Source organism: Dermochelys coriacea, chromosome 1 (assembly GCF_009764565.3).
Source record: "Dermochelys coriacea isolate rDerCor1 chromosome 1, rDerCor1.pri.v4, whole genome shotgun sequence".
NCBI classification, from domain to species: Eukaryota; Metazoa; Chordata; order Testudines; family Dermochelyidae; genus Dermochelys; species Dermochelys coriacea.
This window is the reverse complement of record NC_050068.2, coordinates 99,956,736-99,980,094: the sequence shown is the minus strand read 5'-3', so window position 1 is coordinate 99,980,094 and position 23,359 is coordinate 99,956,736.

The window sequence follows — 23,359 nt, the reverse complement described above, 5'->3', positions numbered from 1 at the left end:
AAGAATTGTTTAATTTATACAAATTTTCAACAATAGATTGCACTATACATTACTACATTACAGGGGTTTTAAAATATGAAAAACTGAGGGATATACTACTATTTTTATGTACTATGCCACACATAAGGTCACACACTTGCCCGTTCATTTTATGACACATGATGCCTCCTAAATAAAAACGCCCTTCCATCTCTGTAAACCCGACCATAAGAAATCAAGAATGATCATCAAGCAAATAAATAAAAATATTCTTTCTATGTATTGCATGTGCTTTACTGATAGATGAGAGATAACTAGAGAGCAAACACACACATACAATGTGTAGACAGATAGCTAGATACTTTGTATTTAAGGTCATAGCATACCAGTGAAGAACAATAATATAAATGGTTAGGATATTTTTCTTGGTCTTGTGAGATACTGTGATTATTTCCAACATAAACATAAGTAAAGAATGTTTCTTTTTGTTATTTAGAATTGAATTTCAATCAACAAATATGTGTATAATCAGGGAGGTTCTAACTATATGTATCCATTCTTCATCATCAATTTCTGCTATATTTACTCTCCTGAGTAGTTTCCCACTTAAGCCAACTGGGCTAATCGCTTGAATTAAGGGAGAAGAATTACAGGATTTGGCTCCTAATAATGAAACAATGACACATTCGACGAATATCTTTACGTGCAGAGACAGGACATATAGATAGATAGATAGAATGATAGATTATACGCACTATATACTATATTACATCTCGCTTCTGCAATGGCAGCTAATCAAAATTGACTATTCCAGTAGTTAAAATACTAATATTTATTTTGTTATAGCTTGCTGGACCTTTCTGACACTCATGACAAATAATGCATGCAGAGTATCGAATGGTTTAATTATTAGCTATCCTGGCATAAAAATTATATTACAGCAAATTATTCTGGACTATATAAATATTCTCATAACATTACATTTAATATATTTATATATTATATAATGTTATGGGATTACGTCAAAGAAACTTCTAGCCAGCTGTATAAAATATATCGCTATATTTCAATGAGTTTCTGTGCAGAAAATGAAAACTGAGTGAAAGCTACTGTAGGAAAAAACCTCGATAAAGCTATTATATCTGTACATAAATATTATTGGAGATGTTTTTATTTTTTTAAAGCTAGCTCAGGAATTTTGAATGTGATGTCCCAATACGTGAAAATGACTGGTCAAAATGTCAGTAACTGTTTCACCAAAAGGTTATAGTGTTTTTTTAAAGTCAGTTTTGTTAAATGTGATAAAGGTGAAACAGGTTGCAAAGAGTTGTTTCAAGCAGAATGACAATAACCAACATGCGAAGCAGAAAAACACTCATAAATGAGAGCTCCAATCAATGGGAAAACTTATAGCTCTCTAATGAAGTTTCTTGTGAAAAGGAGGGCAACACAAAGCCACCAAGACATGAATCATTCATGGGAAATATAAAAGATAAAAGATATCTGACAATGAGCAGAATCTTGTATAGAGAGTATAAAACAAGTTTCCCCTTCTTATTTTCTGCTTTAAAACGCACAATCTCCCACTCCTAGTGTTCTCTGTCCAGTGTATAGAGTTAAAATTGACCAGTGCACGTCCTGCGCCACTTCAAAGTAATTTAGCCCAGAACGGAAGGCTTGGCGCTTGGACAATCTTCATGGTGTGTTAAGATTTCTATGGCAATTGGCAAGCAAGACGTTCCCATCTGAATATGTCTCAAAGAAAGCCACTTATTGACACTAAGTTGGCCATCATCAAAGACTTCATCTTTTCTAGGCAAAACGTGTTCCTAACAAACACTGTTTAAATCATCTACCTTTGTATTAAGATCCGTGAGACATTTCACCACACATTATTATTTGCAGAGGTTGTTCAGTTCTTTGAGAGGTAAAGCAGTGATACCAAACTTTAACAAAGTTCGAAAATTCTTGAGTGTGGGAAATTACGTGTTAAGCCATTATAGGGGCGGGTGCCTTTGATAATCACGTACAACATAGTAGCGGTATTGGCAATGAGGAATAGCTCTTACAAACTCACGTGCACGTGTACGTGTGTGGCACTGTCACCACATCCACATCCAGTTTGGGGGAAGAATATGGCTTTGATTTCAGGGGAGAAATAGCCAGTGCTTTCTTTACACATTGTGTTCGCAGGACTATTAAGACGAGACGCTGTAAATACACTTGGAAACATGGCCTGCTGTCGCCTCAAGGAAAATACTTCAGGTACTCCCTCAAAAGAAGGCTAGAGAGTATTCCAGGAAACACGCACACAAATTGCTACAATCCTACTCAGACACACGATCGTTTTATCGTTTCCACACTAATTCCAAACCCACCTCTTCCTATCTGTCCACCTCGTTGCTTACATGCCCCCGACCCCATTACCGGAGAATCTGAGCCCCTTACACCTCCCACCCCCGTATACTGACATGAACACACACACAAGCACACTCACAGCCACATATTCACACACAACGCAAGCGCCTAATCAGGCAGGGAGAAGTTCAAAGGCAGGTTCTTTGAAATTCAAACTACTGCTTTTATGGTACATCAACATGGAGCGTTAGGATTGCTATGGCAATGAGGACAGCAAAAGCAGGCTGCATTGAAAACAGTCCACCTCGATTCGAGACACTCTATTAAGATACAGTTGCATTGACCTTTCGTTTCATGCCGTGTTAGTTCAGTCAATTTTCACTTGATCAGAACCTCTCATATTTTTTTGGCTTCCATCCCATTCTTTTTTAGGCCCTTCACAATCATGGCCGGCTTAAATAAATAAACAAACAAACAAATGGAAAGAAAGCGCCATCCCTAGCTCCCCTCTCTCTCTCTCTCCCCCCCCACCTAAGTACTTTTATTTGCAGAGCGATTGTTCTTTGTTTATTTAATACAAGTACTGTGTGAATGGTGAAAAATAAACACGATGAAAAATAACCAAACAGATGATTCCTCCGAGTGAAAAAGCCCGGACTTAATAAAAGTGCGAAGCAGTCACCGTTGAATGAGAAATCCTTTGAAGTGGAACTTATTATAGGAGGAATACTTTTTGGTTGCCCTAACGACGCTGCTGAATTGAAAGGGCTCGCCTTTGTCAACGATTTGTTCTCCTTTGCTGGGATGCCCGTAGAAATTACTTACATGGGGCTGCCTTAACATGCAGCCTGCAAATCAGTAACTTCCCAGCTCAGACTTGCAGACGCCACTCTCCTAAGGACAAAAAGAAGTCAGGAGGAAAACACCCCAACCTTTCACTCAGCTTCTTTTTGGGGGGGGGTTGGGAATGAGAGGAGGAAAAGGAGGTTGTGTTACAACTTCCCCCCCCCGCGCACACCCCCCTTCCCTCTACACACACCAGACCCCTCCCTCAACCAAACACACACACACACATACACACACAGAAAATGGGACCCAGCTTTCTCTCCATCCCAACCCGGAGTGCAGCAGGAGGAACTCCACCAGGTCTCTCGCCAGGCGCTCTCTGTGCTCCCCACCCCGACCCCCTTTTTCTGCCCAGTGATTTTCCCAGGCAGAGCCATATTTAATAAGGGTCGTTTATTATGAAGGCGCTTTGAAGGGTGGCCCCTGAAGCCCTGTGTCCATTAAAAACATGGAGGTGACATTTAAACCTCGTTGTAGAGGAGCGCCGGGGTAGTTCAATGAAAGGCAACTCGTTTGTCTTAGGAGCTTGGCAACAGCCTCCCCTTCGCTCCTTTTGACCACATGGCATAACTCAAAAACAATAGTTCAAAAGTAAAATGGCATCGTGGCGTTCCCTCTCCTACAGGCACCCATCTAGCCCCAGAGAAAAGGAATGGTCCCTAGCACAATGTGCTTTTTGTGCTGGGCTCTGTCACAAGGATGCCGTTGTTTGCTTTGGAGGCTGCGCCTGTTATACTTCCTTGCAAGTGCTTGTGTTAAACAAGAGTTATAAGTCATCCAAAACAACAAACATTTTGATTTTCTTTGCCTAAAGGGCTTTCCCTGGCTATGGGCACCGTGAAAAAATAATGTACTCGCTGAGAAAGGAGCACCAGTAGTAGCATTACAAGCACAGTGCATTAAATATTGAATGACACGAGGGGAAAAAAAGAGCTTGTCGAGGGGCACTCAGCCTTAAAGTCTTTCTTCAACTTTGTCGTCGGTGCCTGTTGGACTATTTAAGATGGTGCTAATTAAGGCTGCGCCTGATTCCACTAGACTCAAGCTTTGTCTCCTTGCAGTATTCCTGTCAATAGCCCTCTGCACCCAGAGTTCTCCTCACACGTTGGTTTCGCGGTGCATGTGTCACTTCTTATTGTGAAGCTGAAGAGAAACCCGTATCGTACATTAAAGAGAGCGTGGATATAGTAATCAACTGGTATTATAAGAATATTAGGGCGGGAGTGGGGTGGGGGGAAAGTGATCGAGGGGGAAGATTGGATGGTGTTAGGTCCTGAGCTGAATTCAAACAGCAGCAAATGGCGTAGTGGGTGCAGAAAGCCGGAGTGAATGGCTGTGTTTGCACATTTTCAAGAGCCTGTTTGGCAAACAAGAGACATGCGGGCTTAATTTGTTTCAAATTAATCGTCAGAAATGTCCCTTCCCAGATAATGGAAACAAATCTGAACGAATGTACTAAAGGATTTGGTGTCCCAAACATTCCACCCCTATGCGAACATGGGCAATCAGAGAATCAACTCGTCTGTTGTGCAGGGAAACAGAAGAGGCTGTAGATGATTTGCAGAGTGAAAGCTGTAGCTGGCCACATGGCTTGGGGAGTCACCAAGTCAAAACGAGTTGGGCAGTGTTTGGAATAAGTTGTTGTGGACCAGGAGAAAACGCGTTATTCCCCCCCCCCCCCGACCGCGACCCGTCTTGTTTTACATAAGAAGCAATTGCACAACCAGCTCTCCAGAGAGTTTGGAGGAACAGGGCGAGTCATCATAAAATATAAGAAAGTATTGTTTCTGTGAGGGACCTTATAAAAACCTGAACAAAATGAACTGCCAGTTTAGTGTAAACTAGTATGCTCTCACACAAAAGTGAGGTTTAGTCTATAAATATCCAACCTAAATCTGAATACAGAGGTAGATGGGAGAGATACAAAGTAGATTGCAAATATACGGCGACAGACACAGCAGTATCCCACAGTACTATAGAATATAAAGTGTCCAGCAAAAAAGGGCAAAGTGCAGGGTTATATCCCTTGTTGGAGGAAGCACTAGACGAGGATGAAAGGGACATGCCAATCAGTCCTCCCTTTCTGAGGCATCGCCTGTGTGCTAAACAAATACAAACAGATGATGTTAGAACTCAAGGACATTTCTTTCTTCCTCTCTAACTCTGGTTTTCACACCCACAAAGGAGATAGATATTGATTGTTAAGAGAAAGGGGCACTAGAGGGCTTTGTGCCGCGCAGAGTGCGAGAGCTGGGACAGATTTAGAAGAAAATAAAAAATGCAGCCAGGATCACAAACATCGGCGAGGGCTCCACTTCAAAACTAACTTTTTGTAAACTTGGTGTTTAAAAAAAAAAAGGGGGGGGAGGCAAACAGTGCTAATCTGCCAAGCCCCTTCTGTCCCGCCAGAGTAGCAGGAAGGAAAAGCCAAACATGGGTCTTCAAATTAAATCGCTGGGTTTTTTGTTTTGTTTGTTTGTTTGTTTGTTTTTTTAATTTCTGTGTCCCTCCCTCTCCTACTTTCACACAACTGGCGGTTCACCCCTTTAAGAGCTCCAAGTGGCCTTCCAAAAAGAAAGCCCTTCAAGGAAAAACGGGCACACATTCCCATTCCAGGCACCTTGCCAAAATCTTCCAAGCACCCTACCTGGCATACTAGCTTAAGTTTCTTGAAGAAGTGGGGGAAATTACAGTCGCCTTGTAGTAGTTGAGGCAAGTTCAGTGCTCAGCTCGCCCCTCTCGAACGAGACTCGGGATCTCTGTGCAAGGCGCCCAGTGGCGAGCCAGCCAGGCTGGAGGTTTGAGTGAGTACCCATCAGCACTGCCTGCCTGAACTGGGGGGACTGGGCGGGATGCGCTGGGGGGCTTGGGGAGGGACCTCGCAGCCGAAGCGGGCCACGGGCCGCAGTGGAAGAGCTCAGCCGGTGCTCGGGTGTTACTGTCCGCGCTTCCTCCCAGGGGGCTGGGGCCGGCTGCTTGGGATGTGCGGGGAGTGGGTCCTGGTGCTCCAGAAGTCAGCCTGGAACAGCTGTGACTTCACCTATTAGCCCCGATGTCTTTCCGAGGAGATTGGTGGAGTTAAACGTCCCACAATGGGCGCTCTGGGGCGTCCCCAGCCTGACCTCTACCCGGTTTTAATAGTTTCATAGGAACTTCATTAAATCAATTACTTAGTGAGCACATCATCATTTATTGGTAATTAGCACTGAAGAGCTTGATTTTTGCAGCAGACCGCAGCCCCAGTTCCCAGCGGGGTTGGCCATGTACTACAAGCACTTTTGTTTGCTGGGTGTGTTGACTCGTGGTATTATTCGGCCGTCACACTAAAAGTGTGTGAGCGTCACGTCTTCATCCAGCGTTCCGGGGGGAAAGGACAACAAACAAGGCGCGGGCGAGGAGGCTATTCCCCCCCACCCCACCCAGCTAGGGAGCCCTGGGCATGGGGCAGGGAGCGCATGGGTCCCTGTCCCCTTCCTTCTGCTGGAGCACAGGAAGGGGGGACAGGAGTAAGGGGAGGGAAAGAGCAGAGGAAGCAATGGGAGAGGACAGAGAGGTGGCGAGAGGAAAATCGAGGGGAAAGGGAAAAGCGGGGGGGGGGCAAAGCGAAGAGGGGAGAGGGAAAATGGGTCATCCAAACTCAGGACGAAAGGGAACAGCGAGGGGCCCCGAGGAGCATGGAATAAGCATAACGGCTGCAAGCCAGAGCCAGGGGGAGTGTGTGTGTCAGAAGCGAGAGCAACAGAGGAGAGAGAGCCCGGTGTGCGAGAGGCAAAATGGTGCTTTCTCGGCCGTGCACGTGTGTGTGTGTGTGTGAGCGCGCGGGTGTGTGCTCTCTCCCCTGTAAGTAGCAAACATTCTCTGGGTGTAAGCTAGTTCCCTCGGGTGTTCTGGTTTCGCTCGTGGGGAAGAGCTACCCCCCCCCCGCAGGAATGGCACAAGGTCTCAAGAGGCTCTCCAGGAGGCGATTCTGTTCCTGATGTACCCTAGGGACCCCCCCACACCCCCAGCTTTTCAGGCGTTCAGCGGGACGCGCCTGCCTCTCCGGAAAGGAGAAACTTTCCGAGTGAATCAAAGTTCAACTTCAAACTGCTCCGGAACAGGAGGGAAAGGGAAGGGGTTGCTGCGGGCTGCTGCGCGGAGCGGAGTGCTGGTAACTGCGGGGGGGGGAGTAGAGACAGGCTGTAATCACTGCCCATGTGTGGCTGAGAGGTCTGTGTGGCGTGGGGGGGTACGTGTGTTGGGCGGGGGGAGTTGGATTTCTTTGCATAGATGTTTGCATGCAAGGGCATGTGTGTGTGTTTCGGAGTAGCAGCCGTGTTAGTCTGTATCCGCAAAAAGAAAAGGAGTACTTGTGGCACCTTAGAGACTAACAAAAAATTATTTGAGCACAAGCTTTCGTGAGCTACAGCTCACTTCATCGTGTGTGTGTGTGTGTCTCTGTGTGTGCGTGTGTCTCTGTGTGTGCGTGCCAGACACTGACTCGGCGGCTGGCTCTATGAGTGTGTTTTTACATATGTGAGCTGGGTGGCTTTGCAGGCATCTGGCTGGCTGAACGCCTGTTTTTTGGCATCCACTGGGACTTTTTCTCTAAGACTGTGCGTGTCTGTCGTTGCCATCGCTGTGCGCATGTGTCTGTCGGTTTGTCTAGCCGTGCCTCTGTGTGTGTGTGTGTGTGTGTGTGTGTGTGCAGAGCACTTAGGAGAGCTGCCTTTTCCTCCAGCGCGGCTGCTAACCCGGAGAATTCACACGCCTTCTCAAAGCCTTGTGACACAATCGCTCAGCTCGGCCAGCCTGGCAGACACGGCTGGCGAGGAAAGAGCTGAGTTCAGCACGGACACCCCCCCCCCGTGCATTTTAACATTTCGCTTTTTAGCAGATTGTAAAGAAAAAACATATCTAGAACCCGGCACACCGCGCTACACGCAATAACATCGCCCCTTCCCCGGCCCCGGGAGCGCATCTTTCCCGTGCGCTCCTGCACGGAGAAACGCTCAGAGGCAGCTTTAGCGTAATAGCGAGGAGGTCCGTGGTGCCGGGGGTGTATGTGGAGGGAGGCGGGGTCAGAACAAACAGCAATAACTCAGGTGCCACAAACGTGTCCCTGGCCAGGAAAAGATCTATTGTAACGCTGCATATTTCGCTCGATCTCTGCACTCTCGAAATAGACCATTGACCAACTCATAAAATAACCCACCCACCCTCTCACTAACGTGAAAAGGCGTGTTATTGAAAACCGCAATCAATCAGAAGACTCCCGACTCAAAATCAGGTCCACCCGTAACGAGAAATATTGATTTATGAAAAATCAGATACAAAACATTTCAAAGCCCGGGCGGATAGAGCGTATAGGTGTGTATATAGCCTCACCCTGTTATTAGCCACACTGTTCTTCAGGTGTTGCCCATATTGAAACTATTAATCTTTACCCATACAAGTACTTTTTTCCCCCAGGTTGACGAGCTCAGCCCTTAGCTACTTAAAATCGACAGGGTTAATGAGACTTTGACCTTCTTACAACATTGCAATGAACAGGGGACAATTTTTTTTTATCACTGAGGTGTGATGTAATGTTCATTATCTTTACTTTCTGACCTAATTGCTTTTAAAGCCTAGACTGACTATGAGTTGGCTGTCCAAACATCTCTTTGGCTGTATTTCATTCATGACAGCTGTGTATCTAACCGCTTTATAAATATGCAGCCCGAACATCTCTTTTTCAGGGTTGCAGAGTAAAAGCCCCAGAGTCTGGTCCTAATCAAACTCTGTTTCAGAGTTCCGCCTGCTTTAAGGAACTTTGTGATCACCTCAGTGCACAGTAACAAAATCTGTGCTCTTCTGTATATGAAACCCAATTCCTACTCGCCTTCCTCAAACTATCGCTCCAGTTAAAGGGATCTGAGTAAGAAAAGCAGCATTCGATCAAGTACGGTTACATCATTATTTATTAGGAAAGAAAATATTTAAAATAAAAATGCAATAGTCATGTGAAAAATAAATACAAATATAAAGTTATATGACTGCACATATTCAGAAAATATTTCAAATGGGGGGGGGAATATTTTACATTATTTCCCCAAATGCAAACCAAAAGACATACATTGAGATGCTGGAATATTTGGAATAGCGTTACACGGCTATTTATAACAGAAAACAGAAAATACTGTACATATACAAATGGTAAATGCTGTTTGGGAGCTGTGTATATACCAGTATCTTAGTAGCTTCACATCATTTTTGATGGAAATGATCAGTTTTTGGGGAAAAAAATCATGGTGGTTTGAGAGTAGCCAAAATATGGCTTTCATTATTCACTTTGCATACGTGTTCTAATCTATTAAAAATTCAGAAGAGACTAATAATTACGTTTTGTTTTATTTTAATAAATGGTTAACTAAGGGACAAGCCTCACCTGACACCTTTTGTCGAAAACCCTTGGTTACAAATCCAAACAATATAATTCTCAAAACTACTATACAAACCGAAGTTACTTTGTCAATATCGCAAGGATTGCAATGCCGAACCATTCTTTTTGTAAGGAGAATATGGTATCATGCGGTATTAACAAGGAACGCACACTACTACAGCCAGGGAGGGCATCATGTTCAGTGAAATAAAGTTCATTTTGCTCGAGAGCTCTTGAAAGACGAAAACAGACAGCTTACAATTAAAACGCATTTTAGTGTGCTCTGTTTAAACGCCAAACCTATTACCGAAGCATAAATCAGACCGAGTCTTTTAGAAGATAAAATAGTTACTGAATATTTGGCAAAGGTTTCTCCAAACAGTTTCATTCAAATGTGCAAGGCGACTTTCATTGAAAAGGCATTTGCAGAGACTAAACCTTTCAGACTGGCAAGAAAGGGCTATTTTTATCTGAATGACAAAGGTGAGGTATAACAACCAAGGAGGCCCAGCCAGAATTGTCCTTTAGGATCTGCTACCAGACACTTTTTGCTTCAGCTTTTGGCGTCCTGTTGCAAAGTATTACATTGCTGGGCTAGGCAAGTCCATGGAGCTGACCTTTCCAAATGCTGCCAGTTTTCACACACATCTTTCTAATTGTGGAAGTTACAAAAACTTCAAATTATTCCTCTTCCTTGGTCCTTCGGGCATTATTTTTATGTGTGAACAACGGTATAGATCAGTTCAGCGTCAGTGTTTCCAAAGAATTCTGTGGCTGGTCTGATTTTATAGACAAGGCAGGTAAAATGTTATATAGCCCAGCGCCAGAAAAGACGTTTGGCTACAAGCCAGGAATTCAGTGTATCAAATTTCGTAAGTGAAACGAGCTAGACTGTCACAGCACAAGGACAAAAACCAAAGCAACGCAGCACCTAACCCTTCCTTAATTCGCTGGCCACATGCACACACACCCTGGGCTGCGCGGACGCTCTCCTGTCCCTAATCCTAAATAATGTCTAAAGCGTCGCGGAGGAACCGTTCACACGCTAATGCAGTTATCCAAAGCAGGTTGTGCACGTGCCGGGAGGGTTTTATGAAAACCTCGGGCGCGAGCACTTTCAAAGCCCTGGTTTGTTTTACAGTCAATATTGGATTTTATGGTAGGTGCATTCGCCAGAAGGGCGCGCACCCCCCGCCCAGCACGCCGGGCGGAGCCCTGTTTTTATATTGCCTTCGTGCCTGGTCTAAACAAACTGCGCTTCGGGGTCCAAAGCTTGAAAACAACTCAGCGACCCTTTACTAACAAATTAGTTTTAACGTTGTCTCCAAACTAGGTGGGGATCTCTGCGAGCAAAAGTGCCGGGGTTCTGGTACATCAGCTGCAGCTCCTGCGAGCGGGTTTCCCCCCGGTATCTCCCAAGGTGCTGTTATAAAGACGTTATGAAACATGCAAAGGATTTCACGCAATTCTAAAGAGGAACCTCTCTTTTTTGGGGGGGGGGTGTCATTTCTGCTTATTCTGGTGGTTTTCGCACCGTCTACGCCACCTCTCTGCTGAATTAGCGCGTTAGTCTGTTTGCTTGCGAGCAAACTATTCCGAAGCCTCTGAAGTTAGCGCTACTACTAGAGGGAGCAAATGGGTTACATGGAGTTAATATGTATTTACTGGCCGTTTCCCCACCCTACGCTTCCACCTTTAGTAAGGCACAAGGAAGGTTGGTTCCCACGCCACGCGGGTTTTTTTAAAAGAGGTTTTAAAAAAGGTTTTTTTAAACCAGCTCCCTGACACATTGGTTGGCTCTAAGACTAGCCTACCGCGCTTCTCCTGTTCCCTTCCGCTCCCTGAGACGGGAGATCTTGTTGGAAAGTTGTGTTACGAGTAAAGAGAGATGCGGCCTTTGACAGCAGCTGTTGAGCAGTCTCCTGCCTAGTTATTAAACGCGAAAGAGAGTAAATTAAAATGGCAAAGTAAAATGAAATAAAAGCCGCCGTGGCTTTCTGTTAAGAGACAACAGCTAATTAAGGAATAGTTTGACTCCCCCCAAAAGGCAGAGTCTTGTTTTGAAGTCTTGTTTTATTTTTTCCTTGTCTTGTTTTAAAAATTCTTTAAAATCATGGGCCAAACCCCGAGAATTATGGACGGGCTCAAGAGTAGAGTCTTTAAAACAAAATAATTCCTGCCTCTCAAGAGGGATTTTTTTTTAACGGGATTCAGGGAGTATTAAACTAAACCAACTCTTCTGAGTTAAAGTTTTCTGGTGTTTCGCCAGGAAAGAGCCCCAGCCGGTGTTTTAAACAGCACTGCCAACAGAGGCTAATTTCCAGGGACAGCCCTTGAATTTTGTTTCCCCTTCCATGCCACAGGAAAAGTCTCTCTCTAAACTGCCCATCATCCGTTCACTGGGGATCTTTGACTGTTTTATGCGACTCCATCTCCCCAGTCAGAGCACAGAACAAGCTGCACAAGGATATTACTGAGCCCTGCTTTTTCCATTTACTGTGTCAGCACTTACATTTCTGTTCTCTAGTTGGCAATGTTCAGATGCCAGATGCGTTTGCCGTTTGTTATATCCTGCAGAGGTTGGAGAAATGTAACCAATTATCGGTTCTACAACTGAACCTAACCTTCATTGATTGTTAGTAGTGTCCCTGTATTATTTGACACTTAAATTCCGTGTACTTGACAATGCACCACGTTCCCATGGATACAAGCCTGGCAGACGGGGCTCACAGGTGAAGTTTTAGGGATTCATTGATGGAACCCAACGTTAGTATGATCTTAAGCAGAAAACTATTAGCGTCACACACACAGAAACCCTAAGAAGATATTTTTAAAAATGAAGGCGAAGACCCAGTCCCGTTCCTGAGGGATAACTAAATGTTGGGACATATGCCCAAGGTACTTGGAGACCTTAATCAGCTGGAGATTTAGCAGCATTTGTTAACTATGGAACTTGTTTAAACGGTGTTTCATTTCGCCCCTTAAACCGCCGTCGAAACAAGAGATGCCCCCCTCCTCCTCCCGCCTTTGCTACAGTTTTGTTTAATATTCTTCCCCAAAGTATCTATTTGTGTGATCACAGCTTAACCCCCCCGCCCCCCATATTTATGATAAGCAGAAGCGTCGCCCATGATACAAATATCTTCAGGCTCATGTTCGTTGGAGAAGTAAAATCGTGGCGATTTTCCTCCAGGACGCATCGGAACTGAAGAAAGGCCGGCATTCAATGTCCCCATCGGCGGCCCCTGTGGCTGGTGAGTCCCGGGAGGGCACAGCAGACCCAGCGGAAAGCGTCCTGGGGGGCGGGGGATGGCTTTGAAAGGCAGACGTACCGGTATACGGTTTGGCTGGTTCTGCACAGCTGCCTTTTTTGGACTCCCCTGTTCAATAAAGCGAGTCACCCGTGGGGCAGGGCTCCCCTCCCACCCAGTTGCCGAAGAAGCACGGGGGGGTTGCAACGCACGTGCCTTGCTCTGAGCTGGGTTCACGCTAAAAAAGGGACCGGCTTTGAGAGCCAGCTCCAAGCGCAGGCCAGCGCCTGGCGAACGGGGAGCGAAAGCAAGCGAGGAAACAGGGCTGGGACGTGGCCATTGCTCTCTCCCTCGCGCCCCTCAGCCGAGCCGCCACAGGCGCAGCCAGCTGGGCCCGGGCTGCTCCTTTTCCCGGCCCTGGCCCGCAGCCCAGCCCGCTGCCCGGGGGGGCCGCAGAAGCAAACTTTCCCGCGCCGCAAGGGAGCCCGTCGCGCCGCAGGCTGGGGGCAAATCGGTCCCAGCGCCTCCGAAAACCAAGGGCCAAGCCTTGCGCTCCTTACTCCCATTGCCTGGCTAGGGGCAGCAGCCGGGGCCCAAAGGTCTGGCGCAGGACAGGCGGGCCGGAGCGAATTCATTCATTGCCATCCTTCCTGCCCTTCTCCCGCGCCTGAGCCGGCGGGTGCTGCCCCAGGCGGGAGGGTGCATTGCGGACCCTTCCCTCCTGCTCAGCACCGCCCGGCTTGCGAAGAGCGAGCCCGGGCGCCCAGGCCGGGACCCCCCAGAAAGAGGGACAACCGGGGAAAGGCGGCCCAAGGCACGGGCCCTTCACGTTGGTGTCCGTTTGTTACACGGGAACCCAAAGCGGATCAATGCGATCCAAACGCACAGCCTCTTTACTGGTAGGGATGCCTGGACGGGGTGGCCAGTTATTCCAGGAAACCCGGGTGTTTATCAAGTTGGCAGCTTGAGAAACGCGGCTAAACCGAGTCCTGGCTAAATAGCGCCTGAACGCCTGTGATCGCTCCAGGGGCAAGAGACTCATCCGTTTCCCAGTCCACGCACTGGGTTGGCTTCCCACGTTTGCCTTCGGAGGGTTTGTCTAAAGTCTGCACCCAGAGGAATTTAGAAAAGAATCCTTTGTTTTGTAATCCTGAATAACCCAGACTCCGGCAAGGAAACAAAAATCACGGGAAGATATTTTTGTTGAGGGCTATAACATACTATAACACACTAATCAAGGCGTCTGGGTAGCGAAAAGCGTAACTGAATAAAGCTGCTTTCAGAGTAGCAGCCGTGTTAGTCTGTATTCGCAAAAAGAAAAGGAGGACTTGTGGCACCTTAGAGACTAACAAATTTATTAGAGCATAAGCTTTCGTGAGCTACAGCTCACTGCATCCGATGAATGCATCCGATGAAGTGAGCTGTAGCTCACGAAAGCTTATGCTCTAATAAATTTGTTAGTCTCTAAGGTGCCACAAGTCCTCCTTTTCTTTTTGTATAAAGCTGGGAAGAGATGACAAGCAGAGAAATGCTTGATAAGAACACAGGATTAAAACAGGAACGTACCTTTTCATAAGCAATTTGTACGATACAGTGGAGCAAGAATTCGTGTGGAAAGTGAGAAACTCCAGAATATAATGCAGCGAGGAGAAACCTGTATCAATATATATAACCCTCACTGGTCGTTTTAAATATATGTCTACACAAAGTACACACACACACACACACACACTTTTGTAGTGTGCTGCATAATCATTCTTTTGTTCTTTAAGAGATTTGAAAACGTTGAAGCTCTATATGCAAAACTTAAACCAACACATCAATTCTTTTTTGGCTAATAATATGTTTTAAATGACCAGCAAGGGTGTGCCCTTCATTAATGATTAGGGATGCACTCTATATAGATTTAGACATTGACTCCTGAGGATTACTTTGCCAAGCTATGCTGTCTCACCAGCAGGAGTTAGAAACGGAGGCCATGTTAAATCAACAAGCCAGGTGACTGGAGGAGAGCTCATCTTACCAGGATGGGTCTCAAACTACAATATTCACAGAACACTATTAAAGCGGAAACAAATTCGACTGCTGTCAGGCTGTCTGGAATACAAGGATTACATAATCCACATGTTTTATGGCCCTCCTACATTTGAGGGAGAGGTCTGTATTGCCAAATTACAATCTCATATTTCTGTCATGTTCTCAGAAATCTTCCAGACCTGAGATGAAAAGGCAGCACAAAGTAACACCCATCTTCAATCGCTATCTGACATTACATCTTAAAGGGGCAATCCAGCTGGCACAATGCTTGGGAGGTACCATTGTGCCAACCAGGGGACACTCTTTCTCATTCTGCAACCTTGGAGGGAGTGCTGAAGAAGGGGCATAGTCAACTCTGGAGATATGGGGAAAGAGGCAGTTGTGGACAGGATTGTCAGCCTTATCTCCCCTTACAACACTTATTTTCCACTCAGGAGAATTGCTGGCTGATCTCAAAAGTGGAAAAATAACTTGCAGTGAGAGCTTGTGGGCAGGGAAGAGGGAGGGAAGATAACACCTCCCCTCTCCTCCATATTCTATATAGTCTGGATTTTGTGCCCACTTCCTAGGGAGACTGCCTCTGTCTTTGGGAGGACAGGAACAGACGGCAATGGGTTGAGATGCCAGGACCCATTCTTTCTCCCATTGAAGTCAAAGGGAGATCTGACTTAGACTTCAATGGAAGCTAGATTGGTTTCTCCATGCTGGAGCTGGGGGGCTGGAAATAGAGAGGAAGGTGAGAAAGTCCAATATAAGAGAAACATTTTGTAAGGAGTTTTAAAACTTAATCCCTGCAGGCACATTGATTTATGGGAGTGCCCCCCAGAACAGAATGTGATCATTTATCAGGCTCTGTGTCCACATTTTCTATCTGATCCTTTATGTTACCGATGATTATTTACAGTCTATGTTATTCCCTACTTGGAACTGCATGTCTTATGTAAGGCCACTTTGGAACATTAGATTTTAGTCAACAGTGGGAATTTTAAACCCAGCTAATCCTAACAGTGCCCTCAACATAACAACACAGCATTGGAAGGATGTTTAATGAGCCCTTTCCTAAGGAAATAATTCTCTTAATCAGAGCTGGAACATTTCCCCCTCTCTCCTGCCCACATCAGGGAAATAAAAATCGTCTATCAAATATGTATTCAGAGAGGCGGAATCTAATGATCTGTGCATTGAATTGAGTGCTGGGACCCTCCCCCCCAAATTCTAATCCCAGCTCTAATACTGATTCTCTTTTTGGCAAAGCACTCCAACCTCACTTGCTACATCTGTAAAATGGATATAATATGAACTACCTCTTTCCCTCACAGGGCCTCCATAGGTTACTGAATATTTTTAAAGCTGGTAGAAGAGTAAATGCAGCTATGTATGTATACACATATTATTGCAGCTAGTTTGCAACACTGTAATCCTAGGTATTTTGCTGCTATTACAGTTTGGCTGGCATACATTTTATAAAAGAAGATAATATTTCAGAATCTCATGTATAGCCATGTTGGAGGCATCCTTTGTTTTCTTTAATTTCAAGCACAGAATCACTTTTTTAATTTTTTTAAGAGCTGCAGAAAGCTTCATGGCCTCCTGGCAAACAGATTTCTTAATGCTTGTGAGCTTACTGCTATTTGCCTAATGGGCTCACTTTGGAGTCTCCCCATTAGCCTCAAAATGTTTTTTATAAAAAGGCTAAATCTGACAGAAATTTGATACTTTTGAAAGTTCCAGAGCTAGTGCAGCTGTTGAAATAGAAAGTAATAATAGTGCTAGGGATGCTGCATCATGACATCATGGGATGTGCACCTGTCTCATTCCAGGCAGGTGTCTGTATAAGAAGCAATGTAAACTGAATACAAAAGCAGCACTTTTAGGTGCTTTCCCCCCCCCACCTTTCAAAAAGCATCTGGCAGACCTAGGGATGCAGAGAAGGGAGAAATGGTAAACTTGAAAGTGCATTTTTGTCCTTGGAGAGTTTTTTAAAACTCTAATATACTGAAGAACTGTCAGGGAGCAAACAGGAGAGAAATACTTTTGATTTTTAGTCTGAAGCACAAAGCACAAAGACTTGAGATTCAAACACAATAAAGGACGTTAAATCCAAAGAGAAAGTGGGCTACATGCACTAATCTGGCCAGCACTTCCATATGTCTGTAATAGCTATCAGACCTGAGAGAGATGACAACTCTACCAGGCTGCTGCTGTGACAGTGTCACTGGGGAACTGTCCAGCCAAACAACACCTCTGATAAAACAGTGTGGTGTGTCATTACTGAATGCCAGCCTAAGAAAACCAGTGATATTACTCAAGCACAACTCCCAGGACTCACCGCTCCTCCATTGTAAAACACCACGCAGACGAGAACTGCCCCCAAAACAGTTATAGCTGAGCTGATGGCCATGAAGATGTGAGTAAGGTTCTATCAGAGAGGCAGTGGAGGCCAGAATCAGGGCAATAGATTGGGACTCAGGCAGCCTGGGTTTTATTCCCAGCTCTCCCACTGGCCTGATCTATGACCTGGGGCAAGTCTGTTTCCTCTCCGGTTCTTTGTCTGTCTTGTCTAGTTAGATGGTAAGCTCTTTGGGGCAGGACTCTCTCTTACTTTGTCTGCAAAGTGCCCCCATCTCAGTAAGGACTTAGGCCCTACTGTAATATAAATTATAATATTTACATTAAAAGAGTGAGCTGTAGCAAATATGGACTCTCTTTTCACATGGTTCCATTCGGAAGCAATCTATAAATATAGGGTCTTTATGTCACTAGTTGTGTCAAATGGAGGACAGATAGTGGTAGCCGTGTAGTGGAGTTTTGACTATGTGTAATTGTGGCAGTAAGCCAATATCACCTCTGTGTTACAGATATAGTTAAATGGTCCATAAGAATTGGCCATTCCTTGTTTAAAGCCTGAGCATGTACTGGGCTATATATGGCTACTTCCATTAACACTTTTGCAGCACCTCAAGGTGGCAAGTGGGCTCCCCAAAGGATCTGTGTCTACTCCATGTGATCTAGTGGGTAGTACTGGGCTTATTTATCCCCTTCTGATTGCCTAAAATGTGGTCAAACTGTTTTTAAAGCTAGATGGGATCACCAAGCTTACAGGGGGCAAGGCGCTGCTGGTACGGGTGCTGGGCCGCCTGTAGCTTCAACAATAATCAGGCTAATTGCAAGGGGGGAAGACAACCTTCCCCCTCTGATCTGGAATCCCCTGTAGCTACAGACTTGTCATCCTGGCTCCACCAGCCCTTGAGTAGAGGTGGGTGTCAAAACATGACTTTTTTCTGGTACATGGGCTCTAGTGGGAGGCCACATTTTCAGCATCTGGTAATGATTTTTTGCCAGATGCTAGAAGGAAAATTTCCCAAATATAGCACATCAAATCAAGCTGTCACAGCCACTGTAGCATGGGCAATGGGAACTGTGGCTGGTAGGGCACATTTGTACTATAAATACAGCCCGGACATGGCTACAATGTGTAGTGGTGGATCAACTGTGTCCAAAGAGATGGCCAAGGTGTTATCTCCTATATGGATCATGGTTAATGTTCCATCTATACCTCAGACTGGAATCTTGTTGTGTGTTGGATGCCCCGATTCATTGGCCTCATAGTATAGTGTGATCCTTGGTTTAGTGCAAGGAGGAAGCATGGAGCCCACTGAGGATTTGATTTTATATGTTTAAAAGTGTGTTTTTATTTAGAATTCCATGAAAACTACTGGATTGACTCAACAGATACAGGTTCAAGGGAAAATATCCCCTTTGGAAGAATCCTGAAGCTCTGGCCCTTTACAGAGGTCTGGGCTAAACTAAGTCTTGACATAACTATATTGCCTAATGCCTGGAGACAAGCATTTTGAACAAGCTCCATCATTTTGAGTTTCATCCAATCAGCCTCCCCCCACTTTCCCTGTATTTCCCTGCAACATTGCGTGTGTGTGTTTTAAGCTGTTAAAACAACCTGTCTCCGCAGCCTTCTCTGGCCAGCAGGGAATAAGGTGGCCCCAAACCATTCTGTCATGAAAAGCTGAGAAAAGAAAACAAAAAGAAGGAAAGATTTTTTAAAAAAGCACTCAAACTAGCATCTGCAGTTTTCCATTAGTCTCAGCTGGCAACATCAATGCTACCATTCTGCTACCATGGGGTTTTGTGAAAGGTGGTAAATCATCAGAACTCCTGGCCTCATTCCTGGCTCCTGGACTGAGAGGAGACCTCAAACAGAGGAAAGTGCTCTGGTCTCCGTTTTAGTGATGCAGTCTGCAGGGGAATGGAGGGAACCAACTCTGCAGTCTGTACCCTGCCCCAGCTGTCTCCGTCTCTGTCTTTTCCTCGGGGACTCTACTATAGCCTTCAGGGAAAGGCTTTAGGATAGTCAATGGGATCTCTCCCTTGGTCTTTCTCTTCCTCAGTAAGGATTGCTCTTTTGGATAAACTGTAAAAAGGCTGAATTCTGACACATGTGTGCTAAACCCAGCATACCAGCCTCAGACCTGGGCCCTGGTGATTGGCACATCCAATGGAGTGTGGATCATCTTCTGCCTGAAAGGCTCTGACAGATCCTTTTCTAATCCCTCCCATGACAGGCACACATTTATATATCTGCTTTTTTCCATTCACAGAGTAAGAAGTTGGTTCTGGGCTTGCATTTTGCCTCTTGCATGGAAATTAGTTCCCAGAGTATGTGTGGGAATCCCTGCACTAAACAAGGGCCATGAGGGGAGAGTCCATGTGAAAATTATTTTTAATCTTCAGTGTTTGTGATGCTCTCATTGAAGCTTGGAAATTAAAGTTCTCTCCCTGCCAATGTTTTCTGTTTCCATTTGGTAAACATTTCTTTCCTCTTTCCAATGGAGCAGAAGCCTAAATGGCTGCCTTGTGTTTATACCAACTATCCCTGCACCATGATAATCAATTCTGTTAGCATCAAAATGCACAGCTCTGGGACTAGTGCTCCATAGCCAGCCACAAGCAGGGGAGCTTGCACGTTGGTTTTGGTGTGTCAGACAAAACTGGGGGCTGCTTCTTCTTAAACTGAGATGAACCACTGGATATTTTTTTCTAGTAAGTAGAATCTTGAGAACATTTCCCCATTTATCTTAAAGGATGTATTTTTTCAATGTTATGTATGTATTTATTTTGCTTCTACCATTTTCTCATGTGCCTTTAAGATAGGCCCTACTCTTACACATGACTCATGAAGCATGTCAGCATGGAGTTCCATTTTCTTGTGTCTCAGGGATGCCACACAATACAAGCTCAGTCAGGTTACACCGGAGAGTTTTTCTAACTACTAGTGCTGCAGACTCAGCCTAGACTCTGAAAGTCAAACTCCATTCTTTTTGGCTTCTCCATCGCCACCAGTAATAAATATTCAAAGACTCAAATTCTTGCCACACAAGGGCTGCTGTTAGGCTAGCCAGGAATGTGCTGATTCAGAACATACTTTCAGGCTTTTCTGCTAGCAGAGCTCTTAGTTAGTTCCTGGAGAACTCTGAAGCTGCCTCTCCAGAACAGAAACCTTGAAGGAAGGCAGGTAATGAAAATACTTGTCGTTCTCCCTTGAGATGAATGCCCTTTGTGTAGGGGCTCCAAGACAGTGTGCACTTGGTGAGTGTACGTTTGTGTGATGGGGTGAAAGGGATGGAGGTGTAGCAGGAAAAGCATGAAACAAGAAGGTGTCAGGTAAATACAACAGGCCTGCTGAGTTTATCTTATACACCCCTGTTGGTTGCTTTCTCTGCTATATCCCTGCTCTGCTATACACACACTATCAGCAAGTCTGGGTGGGTGGGTGGGTGAGATTCTGTGGCCTGGATTGTGCAGGAGGTCAGACTAGAAGATCAGAATGGTCCCTTCTGACCTTAGTTTCTATGAATCTATGAATCTATAAGTAAGTGAATCACACTCTTTTTCTGATCTATGACTTACTCCACCATTTATGCATTTGATAAAGTGGGTTTTAGTCCACAAAAGTTTATGCCCAAATAAATTTGTTAGTCTCTAAGGTGCCACAAGGACTCCTCATGGTTTCCACCATTTATGACACTCCTAAATATGGCCTAATGCTTTTGGAGCCATTTTTTTAATGCTGTACGTTCAGTCCTTTTCCCTTCTGCGAAATCCCAGCCATAGAGGTCTGGGCCTGTACCTTGCTGGTAGCTGTTTATTTTCTAGCTGTTTGTTTTCTTTTATGATACTTTCATTTGTCTCTGGTAAGAGGTCTGTTTTTGAGGCCTACATCCCATGATAGCATAGCCAATTTTTTCCATCTCTTCAGCTTTGCTTCCTAGACTCCACACTCCAGCAGAGAGAAAGTCAGATTTAGTGTTCAACCAAGTTAATTTACTAGTCATTCTTTTCCCCTCCAGTACAATAAGCACTAGTCCCTCTGCTACAGTATTCTATCCTATTTCCAAGGATGTTGAAGACCCAGCAAGGAGCTATCATGGGCTCATGTGCATAAATCTTTGCAAGATCAGGCCCTAAATAGGCTTTGGGTTATCAATCTGATGATACGTTTATTTGATCTGAATTAAAATGAACATACAATATAACAGGATTTCAGGTAGGCTTTAGGTTTCAAATCTGTATTTCATTATAGGTCTTTTTTAAAGCTTCGCTGATGATGAGATTATCATTTACTGTAACCACAGCAGAATTTTTCTTCAGCTTTATTAGTCATTCCAATATTTTAAGTAGAAAATCATTTTGATTTATTTCTGGCGTTATTGACAATTCTGGGGCTTACCAATTGCCAAGCATGTCGCATCTATACTGAATAAATTGTACTCTGAGGTTGACACCTGTTTTCTAGATTTTAAAAAGTAATCAACTATTTTATCTATGTGTTTCTAGGGTCCCATCACTGTGAACACGTAAGGACTGATTATGGTCTTCACAGAATTCATCTGAAAGGATTATGGTGATGCATCCTTTAACATGATGCAGTTCTACCCACTTCTATGTTAATTCAGTGTGATGATTGCCAAAGGCACTCACCAGTGGGGACAAGCACAAAATGAAGCTGAAAAATGGTTGACAGGTCCATGGCCAGATTTGTTAGTCAGGGCAGAACTTGGCCCTGCAATTGAATAATGTAAAATCAATGACATTACCCTCAAAAGCAGGAATTCCTAGAACCCTTTGAAAGTGAGGGAGGCAAAAATGGCTCCTACCCCTCTAGCATTCCTGCCCACCTTGGGTATAGGTATAATAATGGTGTTAGTGTCATCAACTGGCTGGTTAGGCACCAGCCTCAAGAAGTGTAGGGGTCCATGGTGTGGCTGACTGGAGACTTTTATCAGCAGCAGGATTGTTTTTCATTAGCCACATGTTGGGCTGTGATGGGAGCAGATGAATTCAGAGGCTGAGGGGTGGTGGGTAGAGGGCTGGTCAGGCATGAAAGCCAGGGCTGGGAATGGCAGCACTAAAATGAGCATATTTGTTTTAATAGAAGGATGGAAGGGGTGAGGCTCATGGGGACAGGATGAGCAGGAAGAAACTCCCGGTGGGAAGAGAAGGCGGGAGACTGAAGGAAGCGCAAGCCCACTGTCCCAGTGATTCTCATACTTCTTACCCATGTACTTCTTACCCAGCATGGTTTCTGGGCCCTGTCCCTAACCTCATGCTTACTGCCTCTTCTTAGAGATGTGAGAATGAAGGGGTAAAGGTAACAGCTAGAAGGGATCACCTGGGTAGCTGTGAGCCCATCCTTTATTATAGCTACTGAATAGGGCCCACAGCTCCCTCTTAATCTCTGCCACTGTATTAGCAGAAATTATTCAGCTGGTTTTGGGGTAGTGTGATCTGGCACCATGTAACCATGGCAGGAGTGGTTGCATTGAAACCTGTGGTGACCTGAGTGTAGCAGGGGCCACATGGCAGGACAGAAACGTTGAGGAGCAGAGTGACAGGGAAGATTCTGTGAAGCAAAGATGGGTGGCCCATGCTCTGCTCTGGTTGCATTGTGGCTTCAATCACAAGAACATAAGAACGGCCATACTGGGTCAGACCAAAGGTCCATCTAGCCCATAATCCTGTCTTTCAACAGAGGCCAGTGCCAGGTGCCACAGAGGGAATGAACAGAACAGGTAATCAACAAGTGATCCATCCCTATCACCCGTTCCCAGTTTCTGGCAAACAGAGGCTAGGGACACGGTCCCTGCCCATCCTGGCTAATAACCATTGATGGATCTATCCTCCATGAATTTATCTGGTCTTTTTTGAACCCTGTTATAGCCTTGGCCTTCACAACATCCTCTGGCAAAGAGTTCCACAGGCTGACTGTCCGTTGTATGAAGAAATACTTCCTTTTGTTTGTTTTAAACCTGCTGCCTATTAATTTCATTGGGTGACCCCTGGTGCTTGTGTTATGAGAAGGAGTAAATAACACTTCCCTATTTACTTACTCCACACCAGTCATGATTTTAATAGACCTCTATTATATCCCCCCTTAACTGTCTCTTTTCCAAGCTGAAAAGTCCCAGTT